Source organism: Camelus ferus, chromosome 14 (genome assembly GCF_009834535.1).
Source record: "Camelus ferus isolate YT-003-E chromosome 14, BCGSAC_Cfer_1.0, whole genome shotgun sequence".
Classification (NCBI taxonomy): Eukaryota; Metazoa; Chordata; class Mammalia; order Artiodactyla; family Camelidae; genus Camelus; species Camelus ferus.
In genome coordinates, this window is record NC_045709.1 from 26023523 (window position 1) to 26049747 (window position 26225).

The 26225-nt window shown below is 49.7% G+C and overlaps 1 long non-coding RNA gene across 1 annotated transcript in view; it reads right to left on the reverse strand.

The window, feature by feature from the left end:
* Positions 1-26225, reverse strand: part of LOC116668624 — a 195768-nt gene that overhangs the window by 40602 nt on the left and 128941 nt on the right. The window contains exon 2 of the long non-coding RNA XR_004325850.1: positions 23208-23328. This is a non-coding gene — a long non-coding RNA (uncharacterized LOC116668624). The remainder of the gene's footprint in view (positions 1-23207; positions 23329-26225) is intronic.

The following is a 26225-nucleotide window of genomic DNA, read 5'->3' on the forward strand; positions in this document are numbered from 1 at the left end:
CACCACACACACGTACACATGTCTGCGTACACACACCACACACAGGCACACATATAACATCCAGCCAGTGAAGTTTTTGGTTTATAACCCTTTGTGAACTAGTGCCCTGTAAGCTCCCTGCATCATTTCTGCCCCGTTGTCCCAAGGGTTTTCTGTGACCTTGTGGGATGGTTCAGCACCTTTGGGGGGTTCAGGAGAGGCTCCCCGCACTCTGGGGCCACAGCCCCCTTGATGGCCGGTAACGGCCGGGTCTCGGGGCTGCTGGCGCCGCAGTGAGGCCAGCATCACCGCTTACCTCCCCGCTGACCTCTCCTGACTGTCCTGAGGGCAGACACATCCCCACAGGCTGAAAGGCTGCTTTCATCCGAACGCACTTTTTCCTGAGAAAGAACGTGCTGATTACTCCAAGGCTTCTGCAACGTTCCAGCATTTCTACTGTGCGTGTGTGTGTACACGTCAGGACTGGGGTGGGAAATGAAGATCTGTCTTCCTTTCAGATAATTTAACGGAAAGTAAACATCCTCAGTCAGGCGCACTCCGGGAATGAGAAAGTGTAATTTAAGTTCTCACTCTCTTTTCAGACACACTGGCGATAAGCCAACCGGTAAGATGTACTGCACCAGTGACAACCACACGATGACCTTGAAAACTATATTCTTACGAGTTATTAAAGGCTCCTCACTCCCTGCAGAAGAAAGGGACTCGTTTCGAGGGGATTCTGCTCCAGGTTTAAATCGGAAAGGACGCGTGGCTCTGACAGCCAAGGAGCATTAAGACTTCAAAGCAACGCAAATGAAGGTGGACCCAGTCATTTCGCAATAAAACGCGAAATCATGTAATAGCGCCCTTTTAAGCCACTTGGGACTTCTAAGACTTCAAATAAAATGCTATTAGCACAGACAGATAAACAGTCTAAGCCGCTGCTCGCCTGGGGTGACACCCTCGCGGTTTACTCGGGCAGAGAAAACAGAGCAGCGTCAGCGCTCAGGAGGCGTGACGCGCACGCTGGGAACCTCTCCTCCAGACACAGGTCCACCTCGCAACACCTCACTCCCCTCAACCAGAGCCACCTCCCATTGCCGAGTCAGCGGCAGAAACAAACTAAGGAGAAAATACGGAATGCAAGACAGTTCCTCATTTTTTTTTTCAGCTGAGCAAGAAAAAACTGAACATTCTGTCCTTTGTTTTTGCTTTAATTAGCGAGCAATCTCGCCCATGGGAGTATTCGCTTAGAGTCACAAACTCTGCTTTGTAAGTGCCCCGTGGGACCTGGCTGAAATAAAGGAATGCCCCTCCCGGGGAACTTCCTCTCAGCCCAAGAGGTGCCGCACCCACGCACACTGCTAATCGCAGCGGCAAAGATGCTGAGGGTCAGGAAACCCAGAGCGGTCGGACCCTACAGGGCCGAAGCTCGGGACACCCGGCCTCCGGTTCCCTTCGGGGTGGTCTGCTCCAGGAAATCCCTGTGTGAGGGAGGCGAGGGCAGCCAGGCTCTCCAGCGCGTCTTTGGCCTCAGATCCCAGCTTTTCCAACACTTCCTGCTGCCTTCCGCTCACACCGTCCTTGGGGCCTTTGAACGAGGCCCTGCGGGAAAAGCGCCAATCTGCATTAGCCTCTGAGGCCAAGAGGGGCCAGAGTGCGATCGACACAAAAGCCTGGTGGCAGCTTCTGTTTTAATGACGGTGGCGCATCTAGTCCGTAACCTTCGCGTGTCTCCCCCTCCAGCTGGCCCGGCGCGTCTCTCTGGGCGCGGAGGGTCTGTCTCCTGTTCCCGCCCGGGCCACCGCTGCGCTGCCGTAAGAGATGCCAAAGGCTCCTGGCAGAGGCACCAGCCACTGGTGAACCCGGCTCCCTGCACACGAGCGGCTGGGGAGCAGCAAGGACTACTTAGATTTTGCCACTGTTCCCCCGCTGAGTTCTTCCGTGCTGTCACCTGAGAGGCAGAGGGATGTGTCACGGGCAAACCCGGTCCCCGGTGCCAAAACGCCGCTCTGCTTCCAGATCTACCGAACACAGTTCTCAAGTCCAAGAGGCCGAGTCCAGGTACGCTGCTGCCACCCCAGCCATCAACAGTCAAGCAAAAATAAAACACAGCCGCAACTATTGAGGATTAAGCCAGTAAGGCTATTGTCCCTTTAAATTGGAAAAAAGAAAAAAGAAAAGGAAGAAAAACAGTCCATGAGTTCCATGAAAAAAAAAGTCGTATTTGTACAGACCCCAAATCCCCTCTGTTTAAACAGGGTGATTAATATCAGCTCCTGTAGGAAATTAAACTCGGGGCAGAGCAACAATATGCAGATGTGCAGATTTCTGTGCAGAATGGCCATCTCTGGGTAGGAGCTGGCTGATTAATCTGCGTCCTCAGAATACAAAATGAAACACTGGCTCTCCTGGGTGAGCACGAGAAATGACTTTTCCCTCCGCACGAGGAGGGGGGACCCACGCAAACAACAGAGGGTCTCGGGCCACGTGCAGCGGGACCGCGGCGGGCGAGGCTCTGCCGTTTAAACTGGGGGATGGCGTTGCAAAGCCTGACTGCTTCATTTCAGGCCCCTCTCGGCATGATCTCTGGCAAGCCCCCCCCCCCCCCGTGTGAAGACTGGGGAGGATGGCCAGCGGTCCCCGCTTATTCACCTTGACACCCATCTTCCTCATCTCGCCTCCGTGGCTCTGGTGAAAGGGTGCGCGCTACCCCAAGCCAGCCCCGCAGGAGCTCCCAGGGAGCGTGCGGTCGACCACACACGTGCCAGCTCCCACGCCACCCAGCACCCCACCCACCAGGGTTTTTTTCTTTCTGAAAGGCCCAATGGGGTAGACAATTTTTTAAATTTAAAGTACAACGCCAGAAACTTAATTTGCAAATGTAAATGACTCTCCCTCATAATCCAACCCTCTTGTCATTTCGAAATGTCACTGTGGCCACAGCATCTGGTCTGGAAAGAGAATAATATTTTTGATCATTGAATAATGATGCTATTCATTTTTCTGAAAAAAAAATATTTACAGCAAGATGCAAAATGTCATTTGCTGTGTGTGGTTAGTTTTTTTTTTTTTTTTTTTTTTTTTTTTTTTGTCGTTACTGGAAACTCAAGCCTGCTATTCTGAACCATTCAGAGTCTCTCCAATAATTGTATAGAAGTAGGCATTATGCTATATTATTAAAGCTGTAATTTCCTGCTGAATCTGTCTGGATGTTTCTTTTTATCACTTGGCAATTTCTATCTAGTTATAGCATAATTAAGTTTCCTGACCCTTGCTCACTCTCTTAACAGGACGCTTAGAAATAGACTAGAATTGCAGATCTGCCGGCCGATGTCCTCTCTCCCCACACGGTAATGGAATAAAATTATTAATCCAGTAATTGTACAGAACACATTACTTTGCATTGAATGCTCCTGGTTCTCATTTTCTGCCAGTGACAATCGGCCCGGGGGTACAGATCAGTCCTGCAGGAGCATGGCCAAGAAGAAAGCCCCTCATTCTCGCCCCGGAGCTCACTGCGCCACTGATTATTCGGGGCCTAAGACGGCCCTCGGCTCCAGCCAACAAAACAAAGTTAATAAAATGGATTTTGGAATGAGCTGTTTTCCAGCTGCAGCTCAGGCGCCAAAGTCAGAATCCACAGCCAGATGATGGACACCACGTCCACCCTGCGAGCAGGCTTGAGGGTTCGTGGAGCTGGGCACATTGGGCCGGCCAGAGGGCCCCCACGTGTCTGCTGAGTAGTGAGACCATGTGCGGCGCCTTTACCAGAAAGAAGCTTGGCTTTTGTGTCACGTGGGTCCCCGTGTCGTAAGGGCTCAGTCAATCATGGCCTGCCACCGCGTGCACAGGGCCTGGGCTGCAAGGTCAGGGCAAAGACTGAGGGAGGGCTGCAGCCAGACTTGGGGCCAGGCTCCAACACCCTCTGAAATGACCCCAAGAGAGCAGAACCCACATTCCTGGTTCTGTCTCCCAGCCCTGCTAGATGCACCCTGCATCTCGGAAGAAAGGTGCATTTGGAGCAGAGGGTAAGTCTGAACGATCGCAGGGCGGAGGACTCAACCTGCGGGGCGAGCTCACAGGACTTGGGGGGGCGGGAAGCTGGGCATCTCAGCCTGTTCAATGAAAAGGCCATGCAGGTCTGATCATCGGAGACTAAGCAACCTGATCACAGGAGGATAAAGGCCAACAATAAAGTCCCATCTTCCTAGAGACAGTGAGAGCTGATTCTGAAGCAGTAACTGCTCTCCAAGCAAAACGGCAAGAGTCTTTGCCCGCGACTGTGTGCTTATGTGTAAGGTGTGTGACCACACGATGAAACTGGAATCAACACACGCCCCGAGCGGTGTGTGCTCAACCTGGGTTGTACCTCACAGCCAGTGTATGTCCGTAAACAGTCCCGGTTTCACGCGCTTTGTCACGTCCTTTTTGGAGGGTGGATGTCAATACCAGAGTGAGGACCCTACTACGCGTCCCCAGGATGGACTGGCGGCTTTGTAAGGCAGGCCTCGTCCTTCCTTCCACCCAGATGAAGGACGTGGGCAGTGTCCACTCTGCTGACACACGCTGGAAGTCAATTAGTAAGTGTGCTGTGTTAAAGTTCACTGACCACAGGCCAGTTCACAACCACATGCTGAAGGGGTTGCTCCAACATGCTGTGTATTTGCCACAAGAGGCCCCCGACTCACGTCCACTGAGTCACCCACTGTGGAAGGGAGACGGCAGGAATCACTGGGAAGGCTTCACAGAGCAACACCGTCAGTCAGCGATGTGCTAAGTGTACTTAAATCAATAGTTCTCAACTGGAGGTGACGACCTCCAGGCCCCTCTCCAGGACACTGACCATGTCCAGAGGCAGTGTGGGTCATCACACGGGGCGAGGGCGTTGCTGCCAGCAGGGGGCAGAAGCCAACCTCCTCGATGCTGCTAAGCGTCCCACGTCGCACAGGACGGCCCCTGCCCTCACCGAAGAGTTAAATGCGGATGGGCCTGAGGCTAAGAAACCCTGGTGCAAACGGACAAGTGTTAGCTGCAAAGTAACAGCAATGATAATAACCCCGGTCCGGGAGCCTTGCACGCCATCAACACCGGGCACAGCTGGAGCACTGCGCTCTCACTCCCCCGACGCCCCGGCTCCCGAGGGCCGCGCACAGAGGCGGGGCACAGCGGGGCGTTTTCCACTGTGGGTGTGTTTCTTCCGCAGCTGAAAGGTGAACTGCGGAGAAGGAGGCGGACGGGGGTTATGGGGTTCCTTTCCCTCCGTCCCTGATTCTACTGAGAAGTGAAAACAAGACCAGAAAACACACTTTCCTTCTGCGGATGCACGTCTAACTGTGGAATTCATGACTTACGTTACCTGCCAGCCCGCCCACACGGAGAGACGGAGAAGGCGTCGTGCGGTGCCAGCGGCGTGAGGCACAGACATCTGGGTGGCTGTGGCGGCGGCGGCCGTCCACGTGTGTGGGAAGCTTCCGGGTCAGAAACTCTAAGGGTCAACACGGGAGCGAGTGGAGGGACGTGGAGCCTCCTTTAAATTTTTTTCCCACGGTGCTGTCAAAATTTCTTTCAGACTTCAAATGCCACAGCCTGTCCCCAAAGAAATACATCAGGAAAGGCAACTCAGTAACCGGCCTGGCTGCGTCAGATGCTCTGCTCCTTAACTTCATGAAAGCACACGGTGCCTCGCTTTGGTGTTACTGCAGCCTGGAAACGCCGCCTGTGAAAAGCCGCACCGGGAGCTGCCGGACTGACTTCAGCTGACTTTATTTCAGAATTCAGCAGGGAGCAAGCCTTTCCCAGAACTCCCTCTCGCAGCCTCTGAATCAGCCTCTAATAAACACACATTTGGGGGAGAAGACCTGATGGGAGGACCGTCACTTAACGTCCTATTGTTTCATTGATAAAAACGATCTGCGAAGCAGAGTATGTTAACCGTTTCCTCCGGTTTTGCTCGGAGGAGGCTGAAAGACATTTCTAAAATAGATCTATTTTCTTCTCATTCTGCAGAATAATGCGTGAATGATTATAACACATGCTCTGTCTCCCGTTTTCTCTCTCAACCAGTGGAAAGTGCCTGACACTGTAATCACGACTTGTTGGGTTTTCAATCTGACGCCGTCCCATTTTATCATGGTAGTTAAACGTCCATTCTTGTTCGGTGTGATAAATGTTATGGCCGTTTAACAGTAACGAAAGAGAGAGACATGTTCAACCAAATATTGCTTCAGATTGTGTCTTTTATTCTCCTTTATCATCATATCTTAATTTATAGTATAATCATCATTATCACAACTGTCAGCCTCATTTAACCTTCCCTGATCTCCCATGATTCTCTGCCGTCGGTTCTGATTACCCACCTTCTGCCGACGGGCTGATAGCAGCTGACGGATTAGCCCTCCCCGCGAGGAAGACAATGATATATAGGGCGGTGCGGCTCGCTCTATATATTAATGAGGAGCTGGCAAAGCTTTGATAAGGCTGCGGAATAATCCATCAGGGCGAGAAGGAGCTTGTAAAACTGGAGGAACATTTCACGGGAAAGCACCTGGGAAGGATGTAATGGCCCGGCCGCTAAACGCCTGTCAGCGTCTCCCCGCGGTTGTAATTAGCATCAGATAGCGGGCGGCGGGAGCCCGAGAAGTCCGTCAGCCCCGGCCCGGCCCCTGCCCCGCACTGCCCGCCGCGCCCTCTCCCACAGCGTAGTTAGCAAGCCGGCAATTAATAGCTCGTTTTCTTTGGCATTAGGAGCTGTTTATCTCCTAAACTCGCTCTTATCGGAGGCTGTTACCTCCAGAGGGCGGGAGGCACCTCGCTTTTCCCTCCACGCTCAGCGGCGGCCCCTTCGCCATTAGATACAATGCTTCAGACGGCTACTTGAGCCTGAATGCGCCCTTATTACAGGTATTACATAAAATTGCTTGTGTTATGTGAAGGGGATTACAGAGGTTCTGGATCAATACCTTCAGGGGATGTTGGGAGTGATTACAGTGCTCTGTCAATTTTCCCCGTTTGGCTGTCAGTGTCGATTTACAACACACCACCTCTTTTATTCACATCAAATCACTCATTTCATTGGTAAATTCTATATATCTCAATTTACTTTAAGTAGCTGATTTGTGTAAAATAAAATGCCTTCCTCTTCTGTGTGTGCAACAGACCTAATCCTATACAGCAATAAACAGCGTAAACACAAGGAGACTCTTTGTCCTTTTCAAAGCTGTCGCGTGGACTGCTGTGGCTGCCGCAACAGAAAACAGCTGTGACTGAGACGTCTCCATCACCCGGGCTTTGTTTAGACCACACCTAGCCTCTTCCTCACCCCTCATTTTTCAATCGTGGTGAGGAACCCTGGAGCTGCCGGATCTCCGTGGGGGCGAGCGCCCGGACTGGTAGAGCAGGTGTGTCCTCCCGCGCCCACGCCAGCCTCCGTCCTCACCTTGGTCGGCGGACTCGTGTGCAGCCGAGCAAACCAGCCCTGCCTCTAAAACTCCAGGACCACAAATGCTGTCTTGAGAGACTCGCCAACCGCTTGGCAAGCTCCTGCTCAACGTGAGCTGCTTTTCTTCTTTCTCATTTTCCTTCCTTCTTTTTTCCCTTTCCGTGGGCATGTGCATGTGCACACAAGTGTGGTGGATGACGTGTGATGTGGAAAGTCAGGAGAAAGGCGTCCAGAGGCATTTGAGGAAGGGAAAAGTCAAACAGACCCAAGGAAATGCTTTTGGGTCAAAGTCTACATTTTCTGTAGCAACAAAAGTTCTCTACAGGCACCCAGGCCCCATAAGATCTTGGGGCAGTTCATCCTACCTTTCCACACACCTCAGCGTGCGTGGCGTGCTGGCTCCCTGGGGCACAGCCTTTTGAACCTTAACTTGACGCTTCTCATCAACGTTTTCTATGTCTGACCTGAAAGCTGCCCTTGGAAACTGTGTACCTTCCGCAAATCAGTAAAACTTACATAAACAGAATCAGCAAAGCAACCCCCGCCGAAAGCCTCCCCCAGCGACTGTCTGAGGCTCAGACAGACAAACGAATAAACCACTGCGTCCGCCAACCTATCAACACTCACAACTTCTGGTGCTGAAGCAACTCAAATATCAGTGTTGGGGGAAGGAAAGGACTGTTTATTGTCTGTCCTGGCCAAAAATGTCCTTTGCATAAAAATATACAGACCAGTCCTGAACATCTGTGGCTTTCACATTTGTTCATTCATGTCTGTGTATTTTTTTTTTATATATTCTGCACAAGTTATAAAGCCAGGAGAAAACACAGGATTCTATCAGAAACATAATGAGTACGAACAAAACCTCCACAAAATGGGCCCGTATTTTCTGAAAAGCCCCCTTGTCCCAGGGAGCATATTACTTAATATGCAACTGAAGTCAAGGATCTTCAGGATCTGCCATCCTCTGCCCATTACAAACCAGCCGGTTCATGCTAGGCGCCAGGTTTCGCCGTGCTGCACATCTCCACGGCGCAAGCGCAGGCTGGACGGACGTGTAGAACGTTCTCCTCGACATCAGGGTTAGCCAGGAGGGGTGCGTGTGCGGAGAGGCAGGGCAGGCAGACTCTCAGCCCCTGGCTGCCCCACACTGGCCACACCCTGGCCCCCCAGGCCTCCCCTCTTCCCCCCGACATCGCAGGGACTCGGTCACTGTGTTTCTGGGTCTCTTCTCAAGCGTGGCACCAGCGAGCCTGCTTCCCTGCCAGGCTCACTGGTCCCCTTTCATGCTCACAGGGACAGAAGGGTAGTGCCATCCCAGTCTCACAAGGAACAGAATGCCGGCCCACGCGCCTCACTCTGACGCCTCCACGGGGAAAGGGTAGGCGAGAATCCCAGCCCCTTGTCCTCTAAACCCAGAGATGGTCTCAGTTCAGAAACGCGCGTCAGCCTGGGGTGACGGTTCAACTCGCGAATCAAGGAGCCACTGCGAGCAGGGCAGCACAGCACACACTGGGGACAGGGGGCAGGGCTAGGAGGGGATGGAGACCCACAGGTCTTTAAAACACCCTCCTTGCCCTCAAGGAGTTAACGGTCTACTTGGAGAGATGAGACAGAAACTAGCAGAAAACGGAATTACAGCGAGATTTAGAGAACATCACAGTACAGCCACAACGCAAATATTACGGGACTCAGTAGTCTTAACTGTCAAATTAGCTTTACAGGCTGTGACTGTTACGAATCAGGTTTCGCTGGAGTAATCAAGAGAAAAATTACAGAGCATCTGAGATTTGAATAGAATTTGGCACACAAGGGTAACCGCGACGGTCGCAGGCGTTCCTGAGCATGTACAAGTCCATGCAGTTGCTCTTAAAGGAAAGGAGAACTTGATAGAAAATTGTAGCATGAATCTGGCATTCAGGCTGATATATGACAAGCTACTGTTTGGAAAACTCCAGCTTCAAAGGAGCAATAATTCACTTTTAAATAGCAACTTATAAAAAACAGCAACCTCTAATACACAAACCCCTAGAGTTATGTCTGACGGTACACAGAGGACATACATACTGCATAACCATTTTCAAACAATAATAGAAAATTCAAATTAAGAATTTACATGCATCTCTGAAGAAGCCACCAAATTCACTGAGGGAAACAATGCACTTTGACAAAGTTACAGGAAATACTAATTTACTAATAGTCGACCAAAAGTCAATTACAATTTTAATAACAAGTCCAGAACAAAAGGAATATCCAGAAGGCTGGTGTCTGGTAAAATACCAAGGTGGGCTGTGTAGAGTGAGCCATGAGCCCAGAGTTACACTTCACACACTGGTCTGTCCCAAATGAAGCAGGGACGTCATGAAAAGAAACAGCTACACAAACATTACAACTTAACGAGCGACTGAGAAAAAGCCAGCTTCACAGCTGACGGGGCTTCCCCATCCTGGCTGGCCGGGGAGAGCTGGAGCCGACAAGGAACGTGTGGCAAGCCCAACCTTCCTTCCACGCCATCGCCATCCATCGTTGTGGGGGGCGTGTTAACCGGGGAGGGAGCACCCTCTTCCTCCCCCTGCCTCTCCCTTTGCGGTGCGTGGAGAAGGCAGCTCAGTCACCAGGCAGCATCTGAAAAGGGCAATCCCCAAAGATGTTCCTGCTTTTGCTCAGGAAACCCTTCCGAGCACCAAAGCTGGGCATAGCACGCAGTAGGCACTAAGCAAATGTCCCTGGGAAAACTGAATGAGTGACGAATGAATGACGTCATGCAGAGGATAAATGACCGCGTAAACTGCGGGGGCGGGGAGCTGTGAATCCTTATACTTGTGTTTTTCCAAAACCAGAGCTAATTTCATGATTGTTTGTTAGTGAATTATTAATGGTATATCTTTGGGCTCTGAATTCTCTTTGAATCCGAGTTGAATTTTAACTAGTAAGCCTCTATCCATTTGCTGTGTGATTTCTGTTCGGAGGGAAATCAGCGTGATTTAGACTGAAAATAGGACAGGACCGGTAAAAATGATACTGCCTTCCGTGGAGTGTTGGTGACGTCCGGAAGCCTGTGTTTTAGACGACTTTGAGAATCCCAGTAATGTCGGGGCAGAGTCAAGATGACCTGGGCCGGTACCCAGGGGATGGGCTTCGCGATGGTCTCTTAGCTGTGAACCGCATGTTGCTGCTGTTTTTAATTTGCCAGAACTGAGAGGGCAGAGAGGCTCCTGGTGCCTGTGGGTGCACGTGTGAGGTCCTGATACCTGCGTGGGTCTGAGACCAGAGACATCACACAGGCAGATGCAGGCTGGCAGGTGCAGGGAAAATCCGCCAGCTTACCGTTTTGATGTAAAATAACCAAAACCACTGGACAGCAATAAGGGAGTGACCGAAAAAGAAAGCGTTTCATTCTCTTTTTTTTTCCTTCTTAATATTGCTTCTTGTTAACAAATATCCATTGTTATTAATTTGGTTGCTTCTTTTAAAAGCAAGTGTTTTGGTGTAACTCTGCTGCCAGGATTTAACCCTTAGGAACGTGCAGGGTGGAGAGAAAATAGTAATGGGGGTTTGGGGTGACACGTTTCACAGCTCAAGTGAAAGCTCAAAGTTGAATACTTTGCCCACTGAACGCAGTGTGCCCCCAGGGGGCCTGAGGTGTTCAGTGTTAACTTAGTCTGACCACGTTCGGGCCAGAAAGGATGCTCCATGCAGAAGCAGGCTATTTGTGGTCTATTTAGGCTACTGTTCCTTCTGGGGAGAATTTCTTTTCCTTGAGGACACTTTAACCAAAAAGCGAGATGAATGCAAACGCAGGTAATAATAAACTATTACCTACTATTACTAGGAGAAGGCCTTCCTAGTTAGAGGGAAAGGGAAAAAAGGGAAAAAGGAAGGGGCCCATCTAGCTCGCAAGGAATCCAGGATTCTCTAACTCCAGATTCTGAATCGCTTTTTCCCTGCTCCGTGAATACTTGACAGCACAGGGCGAGCCATCTTCTTAGGTCGCTATTTGATCTGCTAACAGGGCGGACAGTATTAGTGATTTGGGAGCTGAGTTCTTAAACCCAAACAAAAACGCACGCAGTCTCTAGATGTGCTTTTGCATTATAAAGCGGCCCATTGTGCTCCGAGATTCTGAACTGCCTCGTTCTGAGTCCACTTTCCCCGGTTTATACGGCAAGGTGCTGGCTGGGTCTGCGCCCAGAGGCCCTCCGGAGCTGAGAGGCCAGCCTAAGGCACCTACGGTGGTGGCTTCATCTTCTGGGGAAGGAGGCGGGAGGGGAGGGCGCGCGGCAGCAACCTGATGACAGAGTCTAACGGTCAGAGGCGGCTTCCACGAGGAGGGGACTGCGGCAGGCCGCCTCCCTGACAAAAACCTGCCGAGCAGAACGGACACCGCCTTGCCCCAGCCTGAGTTCTGCTCCTGGGCCCAGAGGTTTCCTGCCCAAGAAAGTGTCTGCATACCTCCCTCCTTTTGTCTCAACCGGAGGGTTTAATAGCTCAAGTAACTGAAAAGGACTAACAACAAGGAGGCTCCGGTTTCCAGAGTAACCGGAAAAACAGAGCCCAGTCTCCATGGCAAAGAGAAAAGCCATTTGCTGCAGCCTTTTCAGGCCTTGAGCTGACACTGACAGTTTTCCTATAATCACCCCGGTTATTTGTAGCAACTAACTATATTATAATGTTAACTATAGGAGGTCTTTGAAAATATTCGGGCTGAAAAAAAGGAATAAAAAATGAACTGGGTTTTCTATTGCTTGCGCTATGAATGCAATTTAAAATGGAACAGTTTAAAATTTATAAAGTAGTCTGTTCTAATGATTCAGCCCCACGGGGGTAGTGCCCTTCTTCCAGCCTCCTGTCCTTAACTCTCTTAGGGCGTCTACACCTACTTAGAAGTCTGCACACAGTCTCAGTGTCTGGAACGCACGCATTTCCACTGAAGAGCAGAGGAAGAACGGTTAAACGATCGGCATGCATTTTACTTAATTCACTGCAGAGTGAAGATCCTCTAGCCAGTACGTGGTAGCTGCCGCTTCTTTCAGATGCACCCAGGTTGTGCTGTAGGATGAGCCTGCCCCTGCCCTGAGGCCACACGTGTCCAGCAGTCCCATGACCCAAGGCTCAGGGTGCCCCCGCACGGGGCCGGGCGCGCCGCGCTGGCCTGGAGAAGCGCTCGGTTTGACGCTGCTTGCTTTCTGCACACACAGGTGCCGCCGGCCTGGGTGGCCTCCCTGCGCTCTTTCCTTTCTTTTTTCTTATTGTTCTTTATTTGAACCTGGAATGAACTTGAATGAACTTAAATTTCAGTCTCCAACTTTTGTTTAAAAACCAAAATCGTCTTCTATAGGGCACAGTTAATGATGAGGTTCATTATATGTTCAAGTACTATTACAGCATACCTATTACATAATTAATGTTATATAGTATACTAACAAGTATAGTTAATACAGTTCCAACATTAAGTCTACGCAACATAACTTCCAGGTGAAACCAAAGCACAGTTTACCGACCATTCTTGCACACACACACACAAACACCCACACACAAGCAGTTAATGATCGTCTGTCTGTTCCATGGCATATTTCAAATTTCCTGTGCATGCCTAAAAAGATTACTATCAAAATGTGAAGTAACATTACATTAATAGAAAAATGACAACAACTGTTTTCAGTTTTCTGGGGAAATAGGAATACCTTCTTTTTAAGAGATGTAGCTGAAGAAAAAAAGTCCAAAGAAAAATCACTTAATTTTTATTCCATATATAAGAGCTTCCATTGAAAGTTGTCAACTTGTCTTTGTTAAAGTTTAGAGAATAAAATTTGGGAAATAAATATTATGCCATGCCCCTTAAGATTTGCCTCTTTCTGAAATGGCACAATTAAAAAAAGAGAAAAAAAAGTGCCCAATAATTTAGATGTTTATTTACATAATTAGCACTAATCAAGGTCTGATTTTAATTTTCTCCACCATGTATTAAAAACACGCATACACATACTTTGTCTTAAAACTCAGGGGACGTGCGTGCAAATCTCCACTCAGCCTCTGTTTCTCCTCCCTAGGAAGAAGCATCCCCAATGATTAAGGCACAAAGGGTACTTCCAAGCATGCCACCCCACGATGGGGACATGGCCTGCAGTGTCACGCGCCCAAACAGCCCTTCAGCCCCCCAAAGACATCAGCTCCATAGATAGTAACACCACTCTTTTTCTGATTTTGTGTTTCTTCCCCAAATCTGTTTGAAAAAATTCAACGTTCTTCCAAGGGAAGGACCATTCCCAACCAGCTGCTCCACAAAGTTCACCGGGAAGAGGGCGGGCTGAGGGCAGCTGCGGCAGGAGGAAGGGGGACCCCATCCATGCTGGAACCAGGGAGAAGGCAGTGATCATTGTTGGACCTCCACCAAGATCACAAGGAAATGCTCCCGGAGTAAAAAGCGATTACCTTGAATCCCAGCGATGTCCCGCCTCCACCCTGACCCAAGTCTATTTATCCATCAGATTGATCTGCGCTCTGCAGGCCTCGCTCCTATTACATGCTGGGTTTTATAAATTGCTTAAAGATAAAAGCTTACCCTGCTGTAAAAAGAAGTAAGATATAATATTGAATTTGCACTAAAATGAAAAGTTTCCCGGTGCCCCTTATATATTTAAAATTGCTGTTTTCTTGCAATGAATATAATTCACTGTCTTTTCCAAGGTATAATTCCATAAGGTTGGACCAAACAGAAATGCTCTAATGATTGCAAATGGCTCAAATATTCTGTCCAGTGAGTTAAGTGATAAAAGTTTCTATGTTAAAAGAAATAATAAGTGGAATTTCACACATATTATAGTAATTGTGAAGCATCCAATTTACATAGAAATAACGCGAAAGAATTCTGACCACGGGGTTCTAAGTGAGTCATTACGTGCATCGCTGAGACATTTAGAAGCTGCAACATGCCAGGTATGTTTCTTTTAGCATAATAAGTCCTGTAATGGAGTCTTTAAAAGCTTAAAATGTATAGTTAGATTAACCTTTCTGTTTTAAGGGATTTTTTTTTCCCTTCCAAAAAAAAGAAAAGAAAAGAAAAGAAAAAAAAGGCCAGAACAGAAAAACAGAGAATCATTAAAAAGCCAATCAAAGAAAAATTTCTTTCTTTTCTCCATCCAATGGCTCCTTTGAGGCCTTTTCTCTACGATTCAGCATTTTATTTAGTCCTTCAGATTTTTGGGTAAAATGTGGTGTTTTTTCCCCTCCTAAACAAAGGTCCCAGATTTCACTCAAATTCTTGCACAAAGCACCACAGTGACTCTGAGGCAGGTTATCTCCTAGACATCAAGGCAGGTCTCTTTAGTGAGCGAGACAGGTGGACTTAGGAAAATTCCAAACTAAAAAACCTGTGACACCCGAAGCCAAACAGCCTGCTCTCCTCCTCCTTAGAAGAGGTTATGGGAAACGTTGCTCTTGCTTTCTTCTTTCCCAGGTTAGCTCTTCACGGACTCTTTTATCCAGCAAAAGGCTACTTCTGCTTTGTCTCATTAGGCTCCATGTTTAGTGGATAAATTAGTTACTAAGGAAAATGAGCAGACAGTCCTGGACCAGTTCTTTCGTTCGTTTGGGGGAAGCAGGGGGGTAGGTCTTTGGGTGTCCTTAAGGGGGAGGTGCTCTGTGTGCAGCCACCTCTTCAAAATTTTCAGCGACGCATGGCCCTTTAAGCCCCTGCTGTTTGCCCTGCATCTGGGCTGGCTTCTCACTGCTGGTACTTCGGCCCAGATCGCTCTTTGCCCTACGGGGCTGTCCTGTGGGCTGTGACACACTCAGCAGCCTTCCTAGTCTCTACCCACCAGATGCCAGGGCTGCCACCCTCCCCTCCTTAGTGACAATCAAAAATTTCTCCAAATATTGCCAAACTGCCCCCGAGGGGAGCATCCCCTGCCCCCAAGCTGAGCACCACTGAGAATCACTGTCCAGATTTCAGGACAGGAAACACCCTCGTTCCCCCAGCCAGGGACAAATGTGGTTACTTGGAGCTCATAGTTTAAACATTCAAAATTGCCTAGAGTTTCTCATGATTTCTTTAAAAAAAAAAAAAAAAAGCAGCAGCAGAGGAATTCTGGAGCTAAACGAAACTGAAAACATCAGACATACAATAATAGAAATCAAATGGTTGATAAACACAATTCTGATTTTCCGAAGCACTCTCCTCCTGGTTAACTTCAGCACTTTGGCATAAAAGGGAATGAGTGGGGCAAGTCCTTAGAAGTCCTCGGGTCTAGAAGAAACGGAAAAGCACAAAGGGCGGAGAAGGGTCTCTGGGCCACGCGCCTCCTCTGGCGTGCCAGGTGGGCAACAATCAAGGTTCACTGGTGCGAGGATCTTACGGGCACTTTGTGATGCTCCTGAGAAGAGACACAGTACAAGGAACGCAGCCCCAAAGCCCGATAGCAATGCTTTAACGTATGCATCTGTGTTTAGAATTTTCCAAGTGTTTTCCAGAACATCACGTCACTTAATTTTCCTAAAGCTGCCCATACTTTGAGATCATTAGTCCAAATTCAAAGGCTGTCATCCATTCATCCATCATTCACCCACCCACCCATCCACTCAATCCACCTATCCGTTTATTACATGTTTATTAAGTCTTTTCCAGGTACTGTGCACTCTGAAAAAACTACTTCCTGGGCATTGTGGGGGAAGTGAGTGAGTCAGACATGATTCCTACATGTAGCTCACGATTTAATAAATAGAGAAATAACCATGGCTGGACAAATTTATCTCCCCACTGTTTCTGTCTGCCTGCAAGATACAGCCAATGAATTAATGAGCAAATACATATTTCTCACACACACACAGAAGACACACACACACACACACACACACTTCAGACTCAGAAAACTTCCTTTGCATTTAATAGGATGGTGTCACATTAATAAATCTGACAGTGGAGCAAAGGTTGCACATATTAGCTCCTTGTGCTTTGGGAAATATTTTGAAAAATGTATCATTTGTTATACAAATTTTATTGGGTATTATACATTTTAATATGTCTATGTGTATATATGCATGCAAAACAGTCACATGCATATAAAGCTATGTGAACTGCATGTGTCACGTCGTTCCAAACCCCTACCCTGCAACACTGAGGCCGGAGCCACGTCGTGTTCAGCTCTGTGTTCCCAGTATTTACGCCTGGAACATCCTTCTACCAATATTTGATAAGTCACTGAATGACTGAGCACCAGTCGCTGCGGTAGGGGCTGGAAATGAGAAATCCAAGACCCGTCCCTACTTTCAAGGAACATTTTGTCCAGTTGGGGAAACAACCCAGACAGTACGATGAAGGTTGAGGAGTGACCCACACAGAGGAGGGAGTGGCCAACTGTGCCAGGCGGCTGGACAGAGATCAGGGAGGGCACCAAAGAGGAGGGGAGCCTGTGCTCTTCCCCATAAGGACCGTTTCTTATAAAGCACGAGGATACGGAGGGAAGGAGAGGTGAGGGCAGTAACATGGCTCTGGGAGCGTGACAGTAGATGGGTGATTGGGACTGACTTGAAAGACTGGGAACGCTGAACTTCAGACAGCAGTCGGGGTTGAGGAGTAACTGACATCACAGGACAAAACCTACCAGAGTCTCAGGAATTGCCAGAAACAGGGACCTCTAAAAGCCGTGAATCAAATGGGGATAAAAATAAGGAAATTGATTAAAAGTCTCATTTAGTGGTGGTCAGATTCCTGGACCCCCACTGCCAACACAGGCGGGCTGGGGGTGGCCCCTGCACCCCAGCGGAAGACCACGGGACCCTCTGGAGCGGGCAAAGCAGGAGACAGCAGCAAGCGGCATGCAGGACAGGCTCAGTCTGCTGGGAGCGGGCAGGGAACGCGGCCGGGATGCTGAAGAGACCACTCGGAGGCAGGCCCAGCTGGGAGCTCTGGAGGCAAAGGGAGGGCAGACGCAGGAGACAGTGAGGGAAAATACATTGATTTTAATGTCCGTCTTGATTGAGAGTCTGGCTGGGTATAAAAATCCTAGCCGGAAACCAAACTGAGAGAGAAGGGGGCTGATTCACTGAGTTCGGGCTTGGGTGACCGGGTTGGTGGTGACAAGGACCCAGCACGACTGTGCGCTTCCAGAGGGCGGGCCCCACTTGTCCTGTCTAATGCGGCATCTCCTACGGGACTTGCAGGGAGCAGGTGCAACAGAACGTGAGAGAAGGTGGCTTGTGCCTCCTGAGCTCTCTGCCCCCTTTCTGCCTGGCTGGGATGGAGACCACGTCCCAGGGCCTTAGAGAGAGCATGTGAAGGGTGATGGAGCCCAAGACAGAAAGGGCCCAGGCCCCTGACTCACCAGCTGGGGAGCGTCCCCGCCAGGAGCAAACTGCTACTGTGTCATCCTGACATAGGGGTTTCTCTGCAGGCGATTCAGCTGCCTGGGCTGCTGCTGCTGCACAGCGGGGGCAGCTGTGCCCTTGCGAGCTGCAGGCCTCGGCACTGATGTTTGCCAGCCCCTCCCTGCCCTAAGGAGCTGACTCACCTCAGCACAGAACACTGGCCCGTCAGAACGTGCTGCTTCCCATCAGTGCTTTCGCTGGTCCACACGGTGCAGTGAGGGGGCAGCAGGAAGCAATCCCAAGAGAGCCCAGCACAGCGGGGAGGGCGCTGCGGGCAAGCGTAGGGGGGACGGGGGGGACGGGAGGGCACATGCTCACACACCCCCACCTGCCATCCACCCCCCACAGCAGTCCACCCCCATGGCAGTCCGCCAGTCCCCAGGGAGAGCCCTCCTGCTCCCTGGCCTAAAGCAACAGCCTGAACAGAGCAGGTAACAAGTGTCCTGGGCTGGTCAGGGTCCCTTCCCAGCACCTCTGAGTGTGACCTTATTCGGACCTGGGGTCATCGCAGACACTAGGTAAGATGAGGTCACTCTGGAGGCGGGTGGGCCCTGATCCACTAGGACTGGCGTCCTCATGGGAGAAGAGGCTGCGTGGAGACAGGCAGAGATCGGGCCAAGGACACAGGGATCGTCGGCAACACCAGACTCTGGACGGAGAGAGGAGGGGCGCCCTAGAACGTGTGGAGGAGCACGGCCCTGCCGACCACCAGGCTCCAGACTGGGAGAGAACAGCCTCCTGCCGCGGGAGCCCCAGGAAGCGGCTACGGGAAGGGATCAGAGACAGACAACAGCCTGGGGGGGTCAGCCAGCACCCAAGGAGGCAGGGCGCCCTGAGGACCAGCCCCCTCGCCCCCAAGACACAGACAGAAGAGGCCAAGAGCAGACAGGCCCACCTGCTACTGGGCAAGGCTCCCGGCTGAGAGAGGCAACTGACCGTGGCGGGGAAAGAGGCCACCACGCCACGTCCAGCAAGGCCACCGTCACAGCACAGCCAGAGCCCCAGCAGAGGGAGGGCGAGAGGTTTTCCAAAGTCAAGCACCTCCCCAGCCTGGAGGAGTTCCTCCCACCTCGGCCTTGGGTGCCCGCTCACCAATGAGCCCAGGGCCCTAATCCTGTAAGCTTGTGTCCTGGTGCCAGACCACAGACACAGCTGGGGGCCCCCCTCTGCTGAAATCCCGCCGGGAGTCTTGTTTCCTCTAGAGCTAGAAGGAAGGTTCACACTGGAACCCTTCAGCTCGAACCAGACCCCCCAGTACAGACACAGGTAACTCTGTTTTTAGCTCGTGGTTCCTGTGGTGCCACTTACCTGCTCGTGGGCGAGGAACCAGAGAGCCACCTCCGAGGAGGTGGACGGGGCCCCCTCTGTACTGCCACTGGCTTGGCAGAAACACTGATGATGCCGTGTGGCAGGCAGAGCGGGCAGGGACGGCCTGGCCAGGTGACCCAGAAGCCCAGGTCTCACTCACACAGGGCGTCCACTGCACAGCAACATGGGCCCTGTGTCCCCCCAACCCCCCAAGCGTGGAGCCGCGGCCTTCTGAGCTCAGCCGCCTTCCACGCAGATGGAGAGCACAGCTCAGGGGGGTCTGGTCAACAGGGAAGCCTGCGGTCCAGAAGCCACAGCCTGTGTGGTGCCTCCACCTAGAAGTGGGCCATACCTGGGAGTCCCGCCTGTGCCCCACGGCGGTGAGCCGAGTCCTGGTGAACCCCAGACGTGACTGCCCACATAGCCACCAGCTCTGGGGCACCTGCCACAGGCCAGCGCTGTGCCACGTGCTCCACGGAGAGGTGCTAATTTAGGGAAAACGACGGACTCGGGGCCCAGGCTCAAGGTCACGCTCACCTCCTCCTTCCTGAAACCTGCAGAGCCGGGGCTCTCAACCGGCAGACTCCTCCCAGCCCTAAACCAAGAGGTGAGACGTCCTCTGGGGGCAGCAGTGGCTCCCAGACTAGACACGGAGCTGCTCCCCTCACCTTCGCTTTAAGAAAGGGTTGTGCCACGTATGGCGCAGGGACCGTTTGCTTCACGTGGGTCTCAGCTGACAGGGCGGGAAGGACTACCCCTGAAAAACCAGTCACCATTTTGAATACTTCTCCAGCTCCCCTCCCTTTCTCACGCCTTTCAAGATAAGGCCTCATTCCACCCAAGAACACAAGGATAACCATCTGAACAGACATGAATGTAACTCACAGATGAAGAGCCCCAGGACAAAGCAAGAATCAGAACACCCTCTGCACGGCTGACACTGCAAAACACCCTGCTAGAAGACTTTTTTTCTTTTGAATTAATTATGACAATTATGATGGTACCAAGCCTGCCAAGGAGACAAATAAAACCTCATAAATGTTGCCAGGAGTCAAAATAGCATTTTACTGAGTCAGAACGACACACAGGCTGCCTTCTCCTGCACTGCTGACGGGGCAGGATCTGGGAGCGGGGTCTAGTGTGGTCTCTGCACCCATTTTGGGGCTGTCGTGACCAAAAATGCAATACAGTTTGGAATGAAAAAAACTGTAGTAGAAAGAGGGAGGGGAAGAGCCGTGGATTTCAGGGGACGAATTTTGCGTAGTTTTAGGAAAGGGAAGAAAAATGGACTACTCTTAAGAGTATCCACAAACACGTGCTTCTCTCTGTATTTAGAGGAGGAACAGGTCAGCCTTCCTCAGCCCAAAGCAGGCTGCCCCAGCTAGCTATCCACCCGGCCCTGGAGGACGGGACAGTTTTGTGACAGTCCCAGGGGCCAGGGAGGGGCGGCGAGGACAGCCAGTCCCTGGTCTCCCTTCTAGACCAAGACGAGCAATTAGAAAAGGGTGTGTAGTGTTGAGTCTAGGACACAGTCCTGCCCCAGGAAGGGGAGACCCGTCCATGGCGGAGCAAAGGCAGGTAAACAGGCAGCCTCCACGGCTTTGTGTTTCCAGTCACGATCCATGACACACACACTCTGTGGGCACCAGGAGATGGGAAACAGCCCCAAGCAACGGACCCAGGCAGGAATCAGGCAGGAACGCACAGGGGAGGGAGGAAGGAAGGTCACAGAGAAAGCAGAAAGAACAGCAGAATGAAATCTTCACTAAAGCAAGAATAAGCCCCATCGGCAACACAGAGCTTCCAGCTCAAGATACCTTCAGTGCAAGTTAAAGACCCGGCAGATTTTAAAAAAGAAAAACATTATGTACTTGAAGAGTAAAAAAATGGAGAGAATACCTTCAAAGAACTAGCTTTTGGGAAAAAGAAAAAAAAAGGAAAGCTACACACTGCTGAACATGCACTTGTGGATTAAACTTCAAACACAGAGAAAATAATTCTACAGACTTCCTGGTGTTCAGGGTAAACTCCAGATGAATAAGCAAGCAGAAGTGGCCCTCACGCTCTGCCCCTGTGGCAGGGGGGCCGGGGACCCCGCCTTCCGAGGCGCACAGTGGTGACCTGGGAACGCCAACCCCATGCAAGTTGATTTCAAATGCAAAAAGCAGCAAGACCACGTTCTCAGATACGAAGAATTCAAAAAGAAAACCATCTTCTCAACCTCTTTGAACAAAGTGTATGAGACACAGGAAATCCCCCGGGGACATGAGCCCAGAACTCAGTGTGGGGACCTCCTGATATAACTGTAGAATTAAATCTATACAATCGTAAATACGATTCTGAAATTAGAAGTAAAAACCAAAATATTCTTGGAAAACAAAGTATTATAAATTATCACCATTATCATTACCATCTGGCTTTAAAAAACCCCAGATTATATTTTTAAATGTTTAGAAAGTATTTCAGGGGAAGGAAGGAGAGAGAATTTCCTCACCTTTCACAGCTGAGAGTCACTTTTTGACCCTGATAATCAGAGGATAACAGATTGAACCCAGATCTAAGAACATGAATGGCAGCCACTGAAGAAATAAAAAAAACTAAATTGACTGTTTTCTAATCAGTAAAGGTAAAAATATATAATTTATTTGGAGATAGAGAAATGTCAAAGGAAAGGCCAAGAATAAGAAATGCTTGATTATGAGATCAAATGATGGTCAATGGGAACCAAACACATGTATTATTTTAAAACTTCACAAGGGACGTGAATCCAAAATGGAGAATCAATAGCCTGTATTGTTTCAGCGAGGATGTTCTGCACAGGCCAGTGCTAGGACACCCTTTCACTCCCACTGTTCATCATGTCTAGAAATTGGAGGAATTAGAAAGAGGCGAAATTACCATCACTTCTTTCTCAGCTCTCTCTCAAAAAATAATTCAAAAATTGCAAAATAATGTAAACTTCAGTATCTATTTAGACAGCCAGTAGAAAAACACATACAAAAAAATAACATAATTCCTATTATTGACAACAATGAAAAACTTCAGAATAATCATGCAACATAAAAGATATTAAAATAACGCTAATGAAAAATATATCTCTATCAACCAAGATTTACTGAAGGAACAGATATAAATAACATCATAAAAGCATGTACTTTTCCTAGATAAGAAAGCCATAACATGTATCATTAAAATGTCAGTTCACCCCTGGAAGAAATTCCAATAAAAAGTCTAACAGCATAGTTTTGCAAATTTTAACTAAGTTATATTCAACTACATAAGAAAGCATAAGTGAGTAAGGAAAACAGACAGATCTTTAAAGGAAAAAATAATGCGGAGGTGAACCATCGCTGCACGTAGAACACAGCACGTACGCCCACACCAGCTCAAGGACCGCACAGCTCCGGCGATGAGCTCAGCGGGCCAACAGCACAGACGAAACAGCAGAAGAAGAGCCAGACTGTGCTTTAGTCTTTAGCGTAATGTACAAATGCGTTTCACATCAGGGGAGAAAGACAGAAATATTAAATAACTTCATCTGACATAATCATTTTATCTATTAGTGATAGATAGATAAATGTTAACACTTACATCACACATCTAAATAAACTACAGGATTACTGCAACAACAAAGTCAGAAGAGAACAAGAGAAAGAAAATTTTATATGCGTAGCTATATGATGTGAAGACAGATTTTGTCAACAGAGCATTAAAATGGAAATTCTAAGGAAAATTCTGATGGATTTGACAACCTAAAATTTTCAGGCCCTTTTACTGTTAAAAAATACACAAGGGCAAACGACAAATTGGGGGAAATATTACAAACATGTACAGTACCCAGAAGGCTATTCAATACCTCAATATATAAAAAGCACTTGCAAATCAAGAAAAAGTACCTCCATAGAAGAACAGATTATGGACACAAATAACCAATTCAGAAAGCAGACCAGTACACACACAGTGAGTCGCCAAATGAAAACTCTTCATCCTCACTAATGACCGAAAGAACACAGCTTCAAACTAGATACTGTTCTTCATGGTCAAAATGGCAAGGATTTGTCAAAAATAACAATACTTAGATTGTCGAGCGTAACGGAATCAGGAATCACTCCCATACCTTACTGATGGGTGTGTCCATTCGCGTGAACTTTCTGGAGTGCAGGTTTCTCAGCGTCTCAGGTGCCTTGTAAATGTTTTCCTCTTATCGAACCAGCAACCGTGTTTCATGATTTTGTCCCCTAAGGAAATAATCAGAAATAAACACTAAGATTTTTGACCAAGGACTTAAATTGTAATTTCTATATCAAACTTGGAGAATAAAGACCTAGATGTTCATCAAGAGGAAAATACTTTAAAATAAGTCAACTTAAAGTAACTATGATTTTATAAGAGACCACTGGATGATATTCAGAAATCATTTTAGAAAAGCATTTAATGATACGGAAAAATTCTCCTGGTGTAATTCTAAGTGAAAATGCATGATATAAAATTCCCCATACGTTATGGTCTCTACTGATCTTTAAAATATTTACTTTTTCTATAATCAGCATGCACTTATTTTTTCAATTAGAGTGATTATGTTCAATATAATTCTTTTAAAAACCGAACTATGAGGAAGCATCTCCACATGGGGCGTTTTGGGTCCAGGACCCAGCCTGTCACGTCATTACTTATGTCAAGAATCAGAACACAGAGAATCAGATCGGCAGCCCTTTCTCCTCTCTGCTTGATTTCAGGGCTTGGTGGTGGGTGGGCCCCCAGGGCTCCACCTGTCTAGTATCTCCATCTACAGAACATCCACGTCTCCCAGGTTCTCTCCTGCTCCAGAAAGCCGTGTGTGATCCTGCTTAGCAAAGTGGCCCTTAGCAGGTGGTCAAAGGGTGTCAGCCCAGAAAGTGAGGGCACCACGCTGAGTGTGAACAGCGTGGTTCGGGCCACAGTGGAGGAAGCGAACGAGGGAGCGAGAGCACCGTGGAGTCGGGTGAGGGCAGCACAGGCCTGTTCTGGAGCCACTGCCCGAGCTGGCCTGACTTCCTCCAACTTCTCTCAGCCAGGAACACCGAGGGTGGAGGGCGCACAGCTCTTGTCCCGCGTGGGTCCCTGCAGCTGTGGTGTCCTTTCACCTCGTGCCCAGAGTGGGGCTCCTGAGCTCTGTCCGCGGCTCCCAGCGGGGTGTGTGTCATTCACCTTCTCTGCCGCCAGCAGTGGTTCTGTGGGCTGGTCTGATCCAGCCCCTCGGACTTGGATTATGTATTTATTCCCCGTGTTTGCTGGTTTAATGAGCTGAAAGTAATCCCTTTCTTGCAGTTTTACATCACACTCAAAAACGTTCTTACTTCTGTGTAAACATTTTGTGTAAACGTGATTTCAGTTCCTCCGCCGTTTGTTCAACGGACACGAGGTGCCACCCGCTGGGTTTCAGTTCTTAGAGATCATACTCTTCCCACCGATGGAGGTATTTTTAATATTCTTGTTTTGTTGCTCAGTAACAGATTGCATTTTATGTTTCTATGATTTCACATGCCTACTTCACAAAGGAATGTTTCCTCTGGCTTCAAAAAAGGGTACAAAGTGTGTCACACACTTTTGAAAGGTTTTTGACATTTAACTGTCACATGTGGTGATGGAGGCTGTTATCCCCAAACAAGTACCTGCACATTGATTTTCTGTTCATCCCACTCAGGTCCACACTGCCTGGGCCCTGCTCCTGGAATCTCTGTGCGGGCCCACCAGTGCCAGCTCACCACGGCACGGGCCATAGGCAGGGTTTGGAAGTGACCAGGGAAGGCTTGAGGACCGAGTTGTCAGCCTTGTCGGGCGCCACGGGGGTGCCCCCAAGACCCCCTTCCACCTGGAGCGCTTTCTCCCGAGGAGCAGGCTGGGACCTAATCTCCACACGCTTGGGGCAGAACTCATCTTCTTTGGGGGACGGAGCAAGGACTCACCTCCTTTTTGTCTCCAATCTCCGCCCCTCCGGCTTCAACCCTGCCCATCACCGTCCTACTCAGCTTCCTGCCCCCATCAGAGCTCAGTCATACGAATTTGCCACTGAGAGACAGGTGGGGCAGGGGCGGGGATCTGCCATGAACAGGTCGGCGAGACCCTCCCACCCTCCTGTGGACTCCGGCTTACACTGGACCCCCTGGGGCTCAAGCCTGGGTCCTCCACCTCCCAGGCCTACACCTGCTCCTGGATCAGCGAAGCCTCCCTTCTCTCACTCGTGGGGCATCTCTCTTCATTATCAAGAGTCTTCCTAATTATCAAGGGTAAGTGGGCCCACAGCTGGGCTCAGAGGGCAGCATGTGTCACAGAGCTGACCTCTTGCCTGGAGGGCTCAGCCACAAGCCGTTCCATCTTGCCTGGGAGAGAGCCCCGTCTCTTCCAGACTGAGTGGAGGTGAAGGAGGCTGCGGGCTCAGAGCTGCACAGATCTCGTCCGCTGAATTCCGCTGTGATGCCCTGGGGACCAAGAGCACAGGTGCAGCAGCAGCAGCAGCGAGCGCCCCAGAGCCAAGCCCCTGCACGGCTGAGAGGACGCGCAGAACGGACCGTCTGCACAGGTGCTCACGGCAGCCTTCACACCAGAGGGCTGTGTCAGTCACAAAGCCGCTGAAGCTGAGACGCCGGGTCCCGTCTTGCTGGCCCCCCTAAGGACCTGGGAAGGACCTCAGCGTCTTTATTAATCTGACTTCTTAAGTACACTGTTCCGCCTTCCGTTACTCCCCCTCCCCGGTTAGTAGTTCAGACGTTAAGTTCTCAGTCTCGCCGCCCCGCCGTACACCTGCGCCGCCGGAGTTTCTAAATGCTCAGGCAGCTCGCATGCCGACCCGTGTGAGGGGCCGACGCCGCGAACACACGGAGGGGCCCGGTGCGGCGCTCCCTGCCCCGCGCCCACGACCACCGGCGCAGTGGTCCCGGTTTACTGAGGGTTTACGCCAAACCCAGCAGCGTGTAAAAAGCTATACTTTGTGTTCTTTAATTCTCACCAGAACCCAGTGACGCAAGTATGATGGGGCTGCGCTCTCTTGTCTAAAATCCCCATGGCTGGTTGTTTTTCAGAATCGTTAACTTTCTGTATTTTAGAAAGGGAACTCTACCAAATGCCACACATTATTTAACATGCTGGGGGATCTCAG